This window comes from Saccostrea cucullata, unplaced genomic scaffold (genome assembly GCF_032062105.1).
Source record: "Saccostrea cucullata isolate Sc308-1 unplaced genomic scaffold, CSIRO_AGI_Scuc_v1 ctg15137, whole genome shotgun sequence".
NCBI lineage: Eukaryota > Metazoa > Mollusca > Bivalvia > Ostreida > Ostreidae > Saccostrea > Saccostrea cuccullata.
This window is the reverse complement of record NW_026918343.1, coordinates 1-12,552: the sequence shown is the minus strand read 5'-3', so window position 1 is coordinate 12,552 and position 12,552 is coordinate 1. Positions and strand designations below refer to the sequence as shown.

At 34.4% G+C, this 12,552-nt stretch overlaps 1 long non-coding RNA gene across 1 annotated transcript; it reads left to right on the top strand.

Moving 5' to 3' along the window:
- Window positions 1–1,226: 1,226 nt before the first annotated feature.
- On the top strand, window positions 1,227–3,681 carry LOC134263555 (uncharacterized). The gene is made up of 4 exons (XR_009991300.1): window positions 1,227–1,675; window positions 2,702–2,807; window positions 3,492–3,545; window positions 3,651–3,681. It is a non-coding gene; the product is annotated as an uncharacterized LOC134263555 (long non-coding RNA).
- The last annotated feature ends 8,871 nt before the right edge of the window (window positions 3,682–12,552 follow it).

The window sequence follows — 12,552 nt, the reverse complement described above, 5'->3', positions numbered from 1 at the left end:
ATATGTCAATCAAACCCGCCGAAAAATTTGAAATTTCAATATCTTTTAAACGAAATAAGATTTTTAATTAATTTTTGTGTGAAATGCTATTAAAATATATAAGTCGTAATATTATAGAGAAAATAATAACTTCAAATCTGTGTCCAAGTACCTTTAAGCGTTTTAAAGACGTTTCTTAGGAATGTACAACAAATAATCTGATAAAATCGGATTTCACATAGAAACAAGCATTCTGAGAGTATTGCATAAGCAATACATGTCCCCTACCGGGTTCCCCTTTTTCTTCAGGATGTCATTTTATAATATGCAAAAGTTACATCCAAGGTAAAACTGCATGATTTTTTTAGGTCATGAATGCCTTAAACCTAATAAAATAATCCACATCAAGATGAAAATTCAACTCATTTTTTCCAACCGGACCAACGTCTTTTACTCGCTTCATATTTATGTCGACTATCGGAAGTTAGCGCAGCACGAACCCGATCTTAATTAAACAAATGCGAAAAATTCATAATGCCATAATTCTGTCAAAAATTAATGAAGCGATGCGATTTTCAAACTTGATCTGTAACTCATCAAGATACACTCAAATACCAAAATTCAGCACAATATCTGCAAGCGTTTAGAAAAAAAGTGCGAAAAACCAAGTGGGACAGACTGACAGATAGACGGGGACAGACAGACAGACAGACAGACAGACAGCTAGACAGACATACAGACAGACAAACGGACAGACGCAGAGGAAACCTATAGTCCCGTCCGGTTTCACCGGTAGGGGACTAAAAACCAGCTTAATATCTGCAAGCGTTTAGGAGAAAACGCGGAAAACCCTGAAAAATTGAAAAGGCCGTAATTCCGTAAAAAATCAACGAATCGTAACGATATTCAAACTTGATCTGTAACTCATCATGATACACCGACGTACCAAAAATTAGCTCAATATCTGCCAGCGTTTAGAAAAAAAAGTGTGGAAGACCAAATGGGACAGACTGACAGACAGACGGAGACAGACAGACAGACAGACAGGCGGACGGACGGACAGACGGACGGACGGACAGACGCAGAGGAAACCTATAGTCCCCTCCGGTTTCACCGGTAGGGGACTAATAAAAGGAACTGTAATCGGATAAATACGGACATCGGAAAAAATATCAGGTGCATTTTTATAGGGTAGGTCAGGTTACCCGAAACACAATTTTTTTCTCTAGGCCTTATGGAAAAACCCCTACATAAACAAATACATGGGCGCAGACATTTTGGACACCCGAAGTTGTGCGGAGGAGAAAATGCTAGCTGGCGCGTGATTGGTCAATAAGAGAAAAGACTGGTTATGTATTTGACAAGTGAAATAAAGTTGATAAAAATCTCATATCAAGACTTGGGTTTCTTTGAGGTATATAGGAGTTACAGGTAAAAATTTGAAGGGAGGGATGCACTTTGGTTAGAGATTTTCATTTGGTGTCAAACGCACCTAGTTGTAAACAAATGGAAATTGAAAGTAAAAGTGCAACGGCACGGTATATTTTTTTCTGGCATTTTTTGTTTTCCAATATCTCGAACTTTCACGACAAAAAGGTCATTTGCCCGAAATTCAATATATGTATCAGTGAGAGGGGCTAAAGTTTGTATGGAAGTCTATGGGAAAACATTTGGTGGTGTTTGTCCTATAGAAAAGGTATGATTTCATGGTTAAAAATTGATTACAGCCAAAAAATCAATCGGTTCCTATTTTTTTGGCATTGAGATTATATTTTAGTTAGTTTTGACTATTTGTTTAAAAATTAGAGGGTTTGGGTAAATTGAGACTCACAATGGGGACTGCACATAGTGAAAAAATGCCAAAATTTGTGCCCTAGCTCTCATATTTTCGATAAATGTACACGTAAATAACTTTAAATAAATATTTATACCGAAATTTACTGTGAATATTGTAAATAATGCAATATCAATATTTATGGGCATCATCAATACACAAAACATATGAATATCCCCCTCGCAGTTTGAGAAATTTATTTAAATCCATGTATTTTATGAGTGTAGACATTGGAACAGATTGATTAATCTTCTTTCAAATTTGTGTTAATCAGAGTTGATTGAATAATTTATAACAAGATTTGACTGCTATTTACTAATTAGGGTACTTTGTTTTTACATAAGGGGCATAATCCAGCAGCAAAGCCAGTTTCAGTCATGTAATCAGTGCTGGCTTGAAATAAAAGTTATACTTTTGGTGAAACTTAGAGATTACTAGTAGGAAATTTAATTTAAATTACAGTACAATATATTTTTGCAGAAAATACATTGAAAATGCAATAAATATGCAAAATTATAACTGAAAAAATTATGAAAAAGGTATCTGAATATCCCTCCACCTTGCCATATCCAATCTTGATATTCTGCTGAAAAGGGGGGGGGGTAATTTTGTGCTCTAATCATGCTGTAAAATGAGGGAAATTTGTTAAAATCTGGTTTATTTGAATAACAAGAGTCATGCTTATCTGCAGTTATTTTTTTTTCAATTTCTTTTTTATTTTTTAAAACAATTATCTGAGTAAATTCTACTTTAACATGATTATTTTAAAGGTATTACATCACAAATGCTTAAAAAAAATTCAAAAGATGGTGTTAAGAATAAAAAATTATGATATAAGCTACTAGATGCATTTATCAGTATGTTTTAATACAATAAAATGTATTTCAGCGATGCATTCTCAAGAAGGAAGAGATTAATGAACCCTACCCTCTTACAATGAACAACACATGGATACTCTCGGGATGATCCCTTTGCTTTCATTAAGAGTTCCAAGGTATTGTTTTCTTAGAAAATCTAGTTAATCTCTTAATATTTAAGTTATTTAGAACTTTTTATAGATTAAATAAATTTCCTCAGAACTGCAGTTTTTTAAGCACTTTGCTTACAATTGAGCACTTTATTCAGTCAGACAATATGATTTATCTGCCCTTGGCATTTAATCAATTTATTAATTAGATCAATAATAAGAAATGATATGCAAATAAATATATTTGCCTTTTATGAGAATATACATATTTAACATCAAATACATGAAATGTTCATGAAAATTGGCTAAAATGTAGGTCACCCCCCTTCAAAATTACAAATTTTTCAGTGGGGATGTATTTGATTCTCTGATGCCAGCAACCCACTGCTGATAGAATTTTTTTTCAATCTTATGTACATTTGAACTAGATATAATTCTCTATTCTTTCCATTGATTATTTTATCTATATTGGTTTTCACTCTTAATATTCCATAACCCAGCTTTTCTTACAAAAACCTGCTGATTTTCTTCATTTTTCATTGATAACGGGTACCTGCTACCCTGAATGATTAACATGATCTTCCTTGAGAAATTATTAGAGATAATAAGAAAGACAAGCAAAACATATGCTAGATTAATCATTTTATTTCAAAAGTTTGAAAGAAAAATAGAAAAATGCTTCAATTTATAGACATCTTTTCTGTTTCACAGATGTGGGTCTGATTGACTGGGGTGTGAAATGTAACAGCCAATGGTGTACTTAAGGTAAGACTGTCAGTCCTAATATTCAAGAGGTCAGATAAGCAATGGATATGTGTTCTAAATTTACTAAATTGACCACTTTTAACAAATGTTTCTTTTACTCTATAGGAAAAACCCCTACATAACAAATACATGGGCGCAGACATTTTGGACACCCAAAGTTGTGCGGGGGAGAAAATGCTAGCTGGCGCGTGATTGGTCAATAAGAGAAAAGACTGGTTATGTATTTGACAAGTGAAATAAAGTTGATAAAAATCTCATATCAAGACTTGGGTTTCTTTGAGGTATATAGGAGTTACAGGTAAAAATTTGAAGGGAGGGATGCACTTTGGTTAGAGATTTTCATTTGGTGTCAAACGCACCTAGTTGTAAACAAATGGAAATTGAAAGTAAAAGTGCAACGGCACGGTATATTTTTTTCTGGCATTTTTTGTTTTCCAGTATCTCGAACTTTCACGACAAAAAGGTCATTTGCCCGAAATTCAATATATGTATCAGTGAGAGGGGCTAAAGTTTGTATGGAAGTCTATGGGACAACATTTGGTGGTGTTTGTCCTATATGATGAAATGGAGATAAACATATTATTCGATACACAGAGCAACAAAATTGGCGATGATGTACTGGTAATTTGATCTGCTGGTTATCGTACACAGTGTACGTGGTTTTGTATCCTTGCTTTGCTTTCTGTATATTTCACCGATTTCACTTGAAAAAAAAAGATGTTTTCACTCATGTTTCTCTCCCAGATGGGTGTTTTTCGAAAGAAAGTTTTTCTTTTTTTTTTTATTATGAAAAGAGAGATAACTCTTTTCTGTAATTTGTTCACAGCAGGGATGTTGCACTCCGTTTACCACATATACGGTCCCGACCTTTTTCCTTTTCTGTTCATGGAACTCCAGTGACCCCCCTTCTGAAGACAAAAAAGTTTTGCTTTCCATGAAAGGTACCTTAAAAACAAGGTTTACTATTTGCATCAAGTTGTCCTTAGTAATGACCATGCGGTCTTTTCCTGGCAAAAGTTTACGAAGGCAAACATGTCATGCAAAGAAATTTTTTTTACTGCTAATAAAGATGATCCATATTACGCCCTCACAGGTCAAGCAATACCATTAAAACAATTAGAACAAGAAAGATTATACTAAAGGTGTACGTATTTAATTTACTCCAAATGTTACAGCGACGTGGACCTTATTTGCGTTGCCTGCAATGCAGAGTGACATTGGTTGATCACTTTTCCTTGCGTTTGTCTGTCCGTCTGTCATACCTTATTCATGTATCTCAAACCTGTAACAGATATACATGTACAGATTTTATTTACACAAATATTGCTAGGAACATATTTAAGAATTACAATGGTTACGGTGTTGTGGTCATTAATTTAATCCTTGACTTACTTCTCAAAATAGTTATAAAGCTGATATACAACACAATTTTATAGACATTTAAGAGTATTTGTAATTTTGCATATGCACTGAATCAGTATGAAAAATGATGAATGATAAGATTTATGTGTTGACAAGGACCTTACACTGAACATCAAATTTGCAAAATGTTGACTTTAAAGAAGACGGTTGATATCATTGTTTAATCAACTTATTTATCAGTAGCTTACCTTGTTTTAGAAATTGTTTGAACGTAGAGCATGGTCTTGTGTATCGAATCAAGAGAGAGACATAAATTCCACACGAATGTGATAATGGTATATTTTGCAAGATAAATGAAAAAAGTTTACAAAGGAGAAGTTCACCAAGTTGTTAATAAGAAATTAAGATAAACAGAAAGTTGCCGAGAAAATTCAACTGGAAGGCAGAAGGACAATTAGATACACTGTAGAGGTTTGTATGTCAGAAAAAATGTAAATCAATTTATTTAAATTTAGTTAATTTTCACTAGGTCAAGTACTGATCGACAGAACACTGGGTGTTTAATCTCTTTCGATTTCAAGAGGCTGCCTGCTAATACAAGAATGTGGGTGCAGCTGAGGCCCAAACCTTCAGAAATATATCCTTGGACCCGGGGTGTATATTCAGGGTGGGGATGTAGTTACTAGTATTAGGTCCTAAGAAACTTTTAATGTACCTGATTTAATAAATGACTTGCCCCTCGGCACATGTATGGCATTTAAAACTACCCAGATTCAATATAGACACAGTTTAGCAAAACAAAAGATATTCTACTCATGCAAAACAATCGCTCCGTGATCGGGCGATCGTGGGTTTGAACCCATGCAGGCCGCGACTGACCGAAGTCTATAAAGAAATAAATAAGAGTGTTCCTTCGCCAAACTTTCTGCACATTAAGGTGAAAAGTCGCACATGGCGGATGTGACCGGTCGGTACATTGTACATGTTTATTCCATGGCACATGATCCCATCTCTGTTGTGTTTTCTAGAGCTCTGTTTTTGCTCTACTCCTAATTTGTATTGTTTAATGGACTTTTGAATTCGAGTGAAACATATGAAGATAACGAAGAGTATTTCGGATCAAAAGTCCATATAACAAAACAAAATAGGAGCAGAGCAGACACGGACATCCAAAACATCAGAGGTGGGATAAGTTGCCATGGAGGAGTAGCATCCCCTGCCGACCGGTCACACCCGCCCTGTGCTCCATTTCATGATTGGAAATAACGGAAAAATCTGTCGTCAAATTAGTGTATAAATAATGGACTATTAATTAGTATGAAAAACGTCAGTTAGCATTTCACTCAATGATAAATTATTTTTGCTGACAAGGTCATTGTATCGACCATAGAACTTACGAAATGATGACTTTAAACAAGCCTGCTGAAATTCTTGTTTTATTAACTTGTTTGTCAATAATAACCTCGTTGTAGAAATTGTTCATACGGAGAGTATGCTCTTGCATGTCGAATCAACTGAGAAATATAAAGTCCCCAAGCAGGTGATGAAGGTATATAGCTGCATAAGTTAGGGAAGTTGACGATAGAAAAGTTAAAGATTTCACGTTTATCATGGAGCTTGTTAGATTACCATTAATGTCTTTTTCAAGTAAAATATCTAAATATGTAACAAATGTGTCAGACTCTATAGTATCTTTTATCTCAAGCTCAACAGGATATATCTTATCGATATAACAACGGAAATTTCCATTGTTAATTGTCAGTACGTCGTCGATATAATTATCTAAAAATTCTGCTTCATATGAATACAAAAATAGGTCTGCTAATAACGAGGCGCAATTGGTACCCATGGGAATTCCAACAGATTGTTGGAAGACCTCAGTCTCCAAAAACAACACAGATATTATCAGTAAGAAACTCAAGATCTTTTTGATGTCGACTTCAGAGTACTTGTGTGTATAATCAGAATGCTTTTTAACAAAATAATTTTGCAAATGACCAATGACAAGGTACATAAATGCTTACTTTCACCAGAAACCCCGAAGGCCCTTGTCACGGCAGGCATTTGACCGATAAAGATCCTTTACTTACTGCTCAATTGTCCCGAGTGAAAAGGTCTAAATTTGAAGCACTTCAACGGAATAAAGGTATGATTGAAAAATTCTCGGAATAGTACATACTGCTGAAACCGATCAATCAATCCTAACAAAAGTTATACTTCAATAGTTAATGAAACAGTTTTGAAAAAGATTTAATTGACATGAATGGTACTCAGAAAACGTTTTGGAATTGAGAAAAGGTGAATGATTGAAAATTTAACACTTGTTTAAAAAGGAAACTTGTCCTACATGTAATTCGAAAATCCTATACGTTATATTGAACGGGGGAATGAATTTTTTTTTAACTTTTACAAGGAAAAGCTTATGATTTACATAAATGTGCAACAGCATCGTGGAACCCACGGGGTTTCGCTCCGTTACAATAATTTACCGGATGAGTTCTGAAAAGCTTTATTTGTACAACAAACACTTGTTTTAAGCGCTGTCTTAAGAAATACAAGTCACTAGTTTAAGCGCTATCACAGGAACTACAAGAAAACATTGACGTTACCATCAATTGTCGCCCGGGAAATATATAAAGTAAAAAATGAAAATGAGTCTTGGTCATCAAACCGCTTCGATGTGTGTGAAAAGGCATGCGTCTAATTGATGGAGACGATAGTCGCGAATATTTTGAAAACTTGTAGTGGGATAAAAGTACATAAAAAAAGATACCATTTTAAACTTGATCAATTCCTCAAGTAAATCTTGGCTGTATAAAATATAAATTGAAGTTAAACACACGCATCACCTATATTTAAAAATGTATTAATTTTCAATTTTAGAATATAAATTACGAACTGTGCAGAGTACGTTTTTATCCGAGAAGTAAAACTCGATGTTCTAAAAAAAAGGGACCTGTCGTTTTTTCGATAGTAAATGATAAGCAACTTTATATATTAAATATGAAAAGCATATACATTTTTACAGATTCACTTTATGGAAGTAAATATATTATATATCTCGTAATTTTTAAACGTAAAGAACATTTTGATTAACAATCTTTTCAATGTTGAGAAAACCTTCAATTCTAAATAACTACTCTCATCCCAATCCCCATACACCAACACTTAAACTTATATGTATAGAGCAGCCCGGTCCTCCGGGCTGCAATAAGGGTCATTTGTACAATAGAACCTTTTCCTATGACGTATTTTGCCTTGGAGTTATCCCCCTTAGCCGCCATCTTTTTGGGCATTTTGTTGTTAATTTTCCTTTTTTGGGGCAACCAATTTTAAACATGCATGCAAGAGATATATGGGGGAAAAATTTACAAACTTAAAATCATGAATAGAGGCTTTAACAAACGTATATTCATCAAAGAAAAATAAATGTTATCTTTATCTCAGTAACCAGTAAAACAAATTGAACTTGGTTTAATAATAAATGGATCTAGGAATAATGCCCTACAATATTACGGCCAAAGGGAATAGAACTCTTGCTTAAATCACCTCAATGAAAAACACTTTATATGCCGACCGTTATATAATACCAAGATTTGTTAATTTGAAAGTCGGATGGAAACCTCGCGTTTGAATAATCCTTATACTATGCTTCTCGCATTTTTGGGGGGAAATTTTATAAAACATTCTTTAAAAATCACGTTTATAAATCAGTCTATTTAGAAATTGTTTGATATACATGCATCAAAAGACCAGTATCCTCGCTGCAACTGCACAGTCAAAAGGTAAACGCTCAAGTTATTTTTCTTAGACATAATTCAAACTTTTGGAATTATTTCAATGAGTACAAATAGGCATTTCTGCTTAAATATATCTGCTGGATATGAAGGGAAATTGGACATTGTCTCCAGCACCTGTACAAGCACGAAATAAAAAAAAAATAGAACGGGGATTAGACTTCAATAAAAACAAAGCGACTTCAATTCCCGATAGTGTCATCTACTACAGATAATGAATTTTTTTTATAATATTAATGGGAAAATATGCTATCCCCCTAGTGCACTTTATATGGATAAATCCAATTTTTGTAACATTATGAGATTTTCTGCCGTTTTTGTTTAATATTTCATTAGATGTTATTTTTACACCCTGATCAATGACCCCAATAAACATGCAAAAGGTTTCTCCGAGTTCAAACGCGTGAAGTAGTAAGTGTTGCTGTTAAATAAAATATAATTGCCACAATATTTGTCAGATATGCAGAACTGAAATTTGGTTTCAAAAGGATGCTTGCAAAAAATCAATCTGTGCAAGCAACAAATACAGTTTTTGTATATCCGTCTGTTCAATAATTTAATTATCAATCCGAGGTTCGACAAACACTAAAATCGTCTTAATTATTTAACAGAGAAAGGCGTTATCTTGAACATGCAATGCTTCGTTGATTTTTTTATTTGTTTTATTGATGTATTACTTATCTTGGTGTTAGTAAATACAAAAAAAGCTTGTTTTTCACTGGGGAAATGAATATCTCGACTAATGTTCAAATATATGAACATAACAAGAAATTTATATGCATCTTTCAAATAAATAGAACAAAGGATTCTACGCTGGAATTAAACACTAACGTCTCTGAGAAGGAAATGTTAATATTTTGTCTATTTCACCATGTGGTCATAGCAAAGGAAGTCGAGCAATAATATGACTGGTGCTGGTAGGAGCACTTTAAGATTGCACATAATATTCTGATACTATAAAGAGCCCAGACCCAATTAAGAGGAGAAATTGTACCGCAATGACATTAACAACTTTCGACTTTTCACCATTTTCCTTATAGACATTTTGAAATCCGAATACAACAAAGGAATGCCAACTGTAACTTAGCCATATAATGACAGTGTTACTAAAAAATTATAAATGATTTACATCCAATAACCAGATTTTCATATCAAACACGACAAATCGCAGATTCTAACATCCGACATACCCAAAATATATAGTCTGTGAGCAAATGCTCATCAGTAATACCCCCGCTCTGATGTGAATACATGTATACAAGTTCAGTTATTGGCAGATGCAGTTATGAATAGGATTGAATGTTTATTATTTAACGTCTTTCTCGAGAAATTTTCACTGATATGGAGACGCTGCAAATTTTGTCCTACACTCGGTACTTAGGGCCATTGAGCAGGGTGGGATCTTTTTCGTGCCAGCACCTACTGCGACACGGGACCTCCGTTTATAAGGTCTCATCCGAAGGACCGTCACAGCGTCCCACAATGTGATTCGAACCCGTGATGTGAGAATCAACTCCTTACTTCGCGACTCTAGAACAGACGCTCTAACCACTGCACAACGTGTGCGAGTTAGGCACCCCTGCAAATGTGTTCGGAATCTTTTATTTTTCGGTGTTCTGCACATTATAAAATCAGAGAGTTCAGAGTAGCTCTGGCGGTGGCTCTGGTGAGAGTTAGCGGCGAGACTATAGCGAGTTAGGGTAAATTATTCAAGTGACTTGCACCTGGAGACATTGTAAACAGAAAAGTTATGTTGAGTTTCAGTTTTCACCACCCTATAATAACTGTAGAAATGTGCTTCAATCTCTCTTGAATTCATTCAAATTAAATAGCTATTCTCTATGGTACAATTTTCTGCAGTCATGAATTAAAATTTCTTTTGGGAACGGGGACTATGTTTTTTGGCGTTAGATTAGCAAATGCGGCACCAACATGACTTTGACTGACAAATCAGCTGAATGAGAATTGGATTATGGGTTACTACAAATACTACAGGAATTTTACGCTTGAAAGAAGAGGAAAATCTTATGGCGATCGGAAAGGCACAAAGACCATTTTCCCATCCATTTCGTAAATGAAAAGCACTTTTTATAAATTGCATATTCATGCTCACAATGACAAACAATTCATTTGTTAAATAAACGGTGGAAGTCAAGGTTTCTCAAAGTCATGCTGCAATTGAAAGCGATTTGCGTCTCTATTAATTTTTTTGTTGTACTATCGGTGAATACAATTGTCAGGTGGATTCCCACGTGAACACGAGTATAGTTACAATGAAGCGCATTGAAGTGGTAAAATTTTCCGTTTGGATGGAACGTTTTGAGCCATCTTAAGACACACCCATTTCTTTAGAAAGGAAAAATCGGTCAAATGATTTAATCGAATACCTGTAGAACAGGTATTCCATAAATATAATAGCCAATCAAATTGATGGTCTACATAAACAGCGCGTAAGCACGTGTTCGACTGATACAAGTGTTATGCTAACTCCAATAAACATGATAAATCATAATTATGTACAAATTCGTTGCAATGCGTCTTTTACAAAAGTGGGGACTCTGTATATAGTTTTCTCTTATTTAAAAATCTTCATTTTAGTGTGTTCTCATGTTGCTTGTCGCGGAAAGTGGGGTGACCTAAAACATTACGACGAATAATTCTTTCTCGTTTCTAATGAAATGGGCGTGTCGTTATCTTATAATTGACGGTCAAAACATGACTCAGAACGTTTCATCCAAATGGAAAATTTTACCACTTCGCATTGTAGTGGTTAAATTTTCCGTTTTGATAAAACGTTCTGAGTCATGTTTTGAACGTCAATTATAACATAATGATGCGTCCATATTTTTAGACACGAGAAAGAAATATTCGTCGTAATGTTTTAGGACACCCCATTCTTCGCGACAAGCAACACGAGCTTTAAAGAAAAATTAGGAAAAAAAATTAGAGACTCCTCGCTTTTGTAAAACTCAAATTGCAACGAATATGTACATATTTTTTTTTAACTTATCACGTCTACTAAAGTTACCACAACACATGTTTCGGCCGAACACGTGTTTAGTTGGTGTTTATTTAGACTGTGAATTTGATTGGCTATTATATTTATGGAAAACTTTTCTACAGGTATTCGAATAAACATATTGCCCGTTTTATCCATTTTTTAAGAAATGGGCGTGTCACAAGGTGACAATAAACGTTCTAAAGATAGCTCAAAAATGTTCCATTAGAACGGAAAATTTTACCACTTCAATGCGCTTCATTGTAAATGCATAACAGATGCTGCTCGTCTTATAAAAACATTTAAAAAAAAAAAAATTGCACTCCATTGACATGATCATATATTGACCTGAACCACGTGTTTGAAGTAAAATGTAAACATGTATTAGGCGTAAACGTTGATATTCAACGATTGGTCAGTTGCACTTGGTAGGAACCTCTGTGCGTATTAATAACAATAGTCATATAAAGCAGACAAAGGTTTGTCAGTGTAGATGATATTTCACATTTTTACCAGCGTATCGTTCGCAAGTGTGCTCTAATTTTCGCCGTAAATTATGATTAGATATTGTTATTTAAACCCCCCCCCCTTTTTAGCCACAATTTTCTGTTGAAAATCATGAAATCTCTTTCAGAAAGGTCTGGAATAACATTTTTTACAGGACATCTTTTCAAAAAAAAAAACAAAAAATGCCACAAGTCTTGTCGAGACTGAAGCTCTACTGGTTTGTACTTATAGCAAAGGAAGAGAAAAGTACTTTTATAAGCAGTTGGGAATTGAAACTTTACAACAGCAATAAATAGAATAATGATCCTTGATAAGGACTCTTTATGTTCTTAGTGTATTCTAC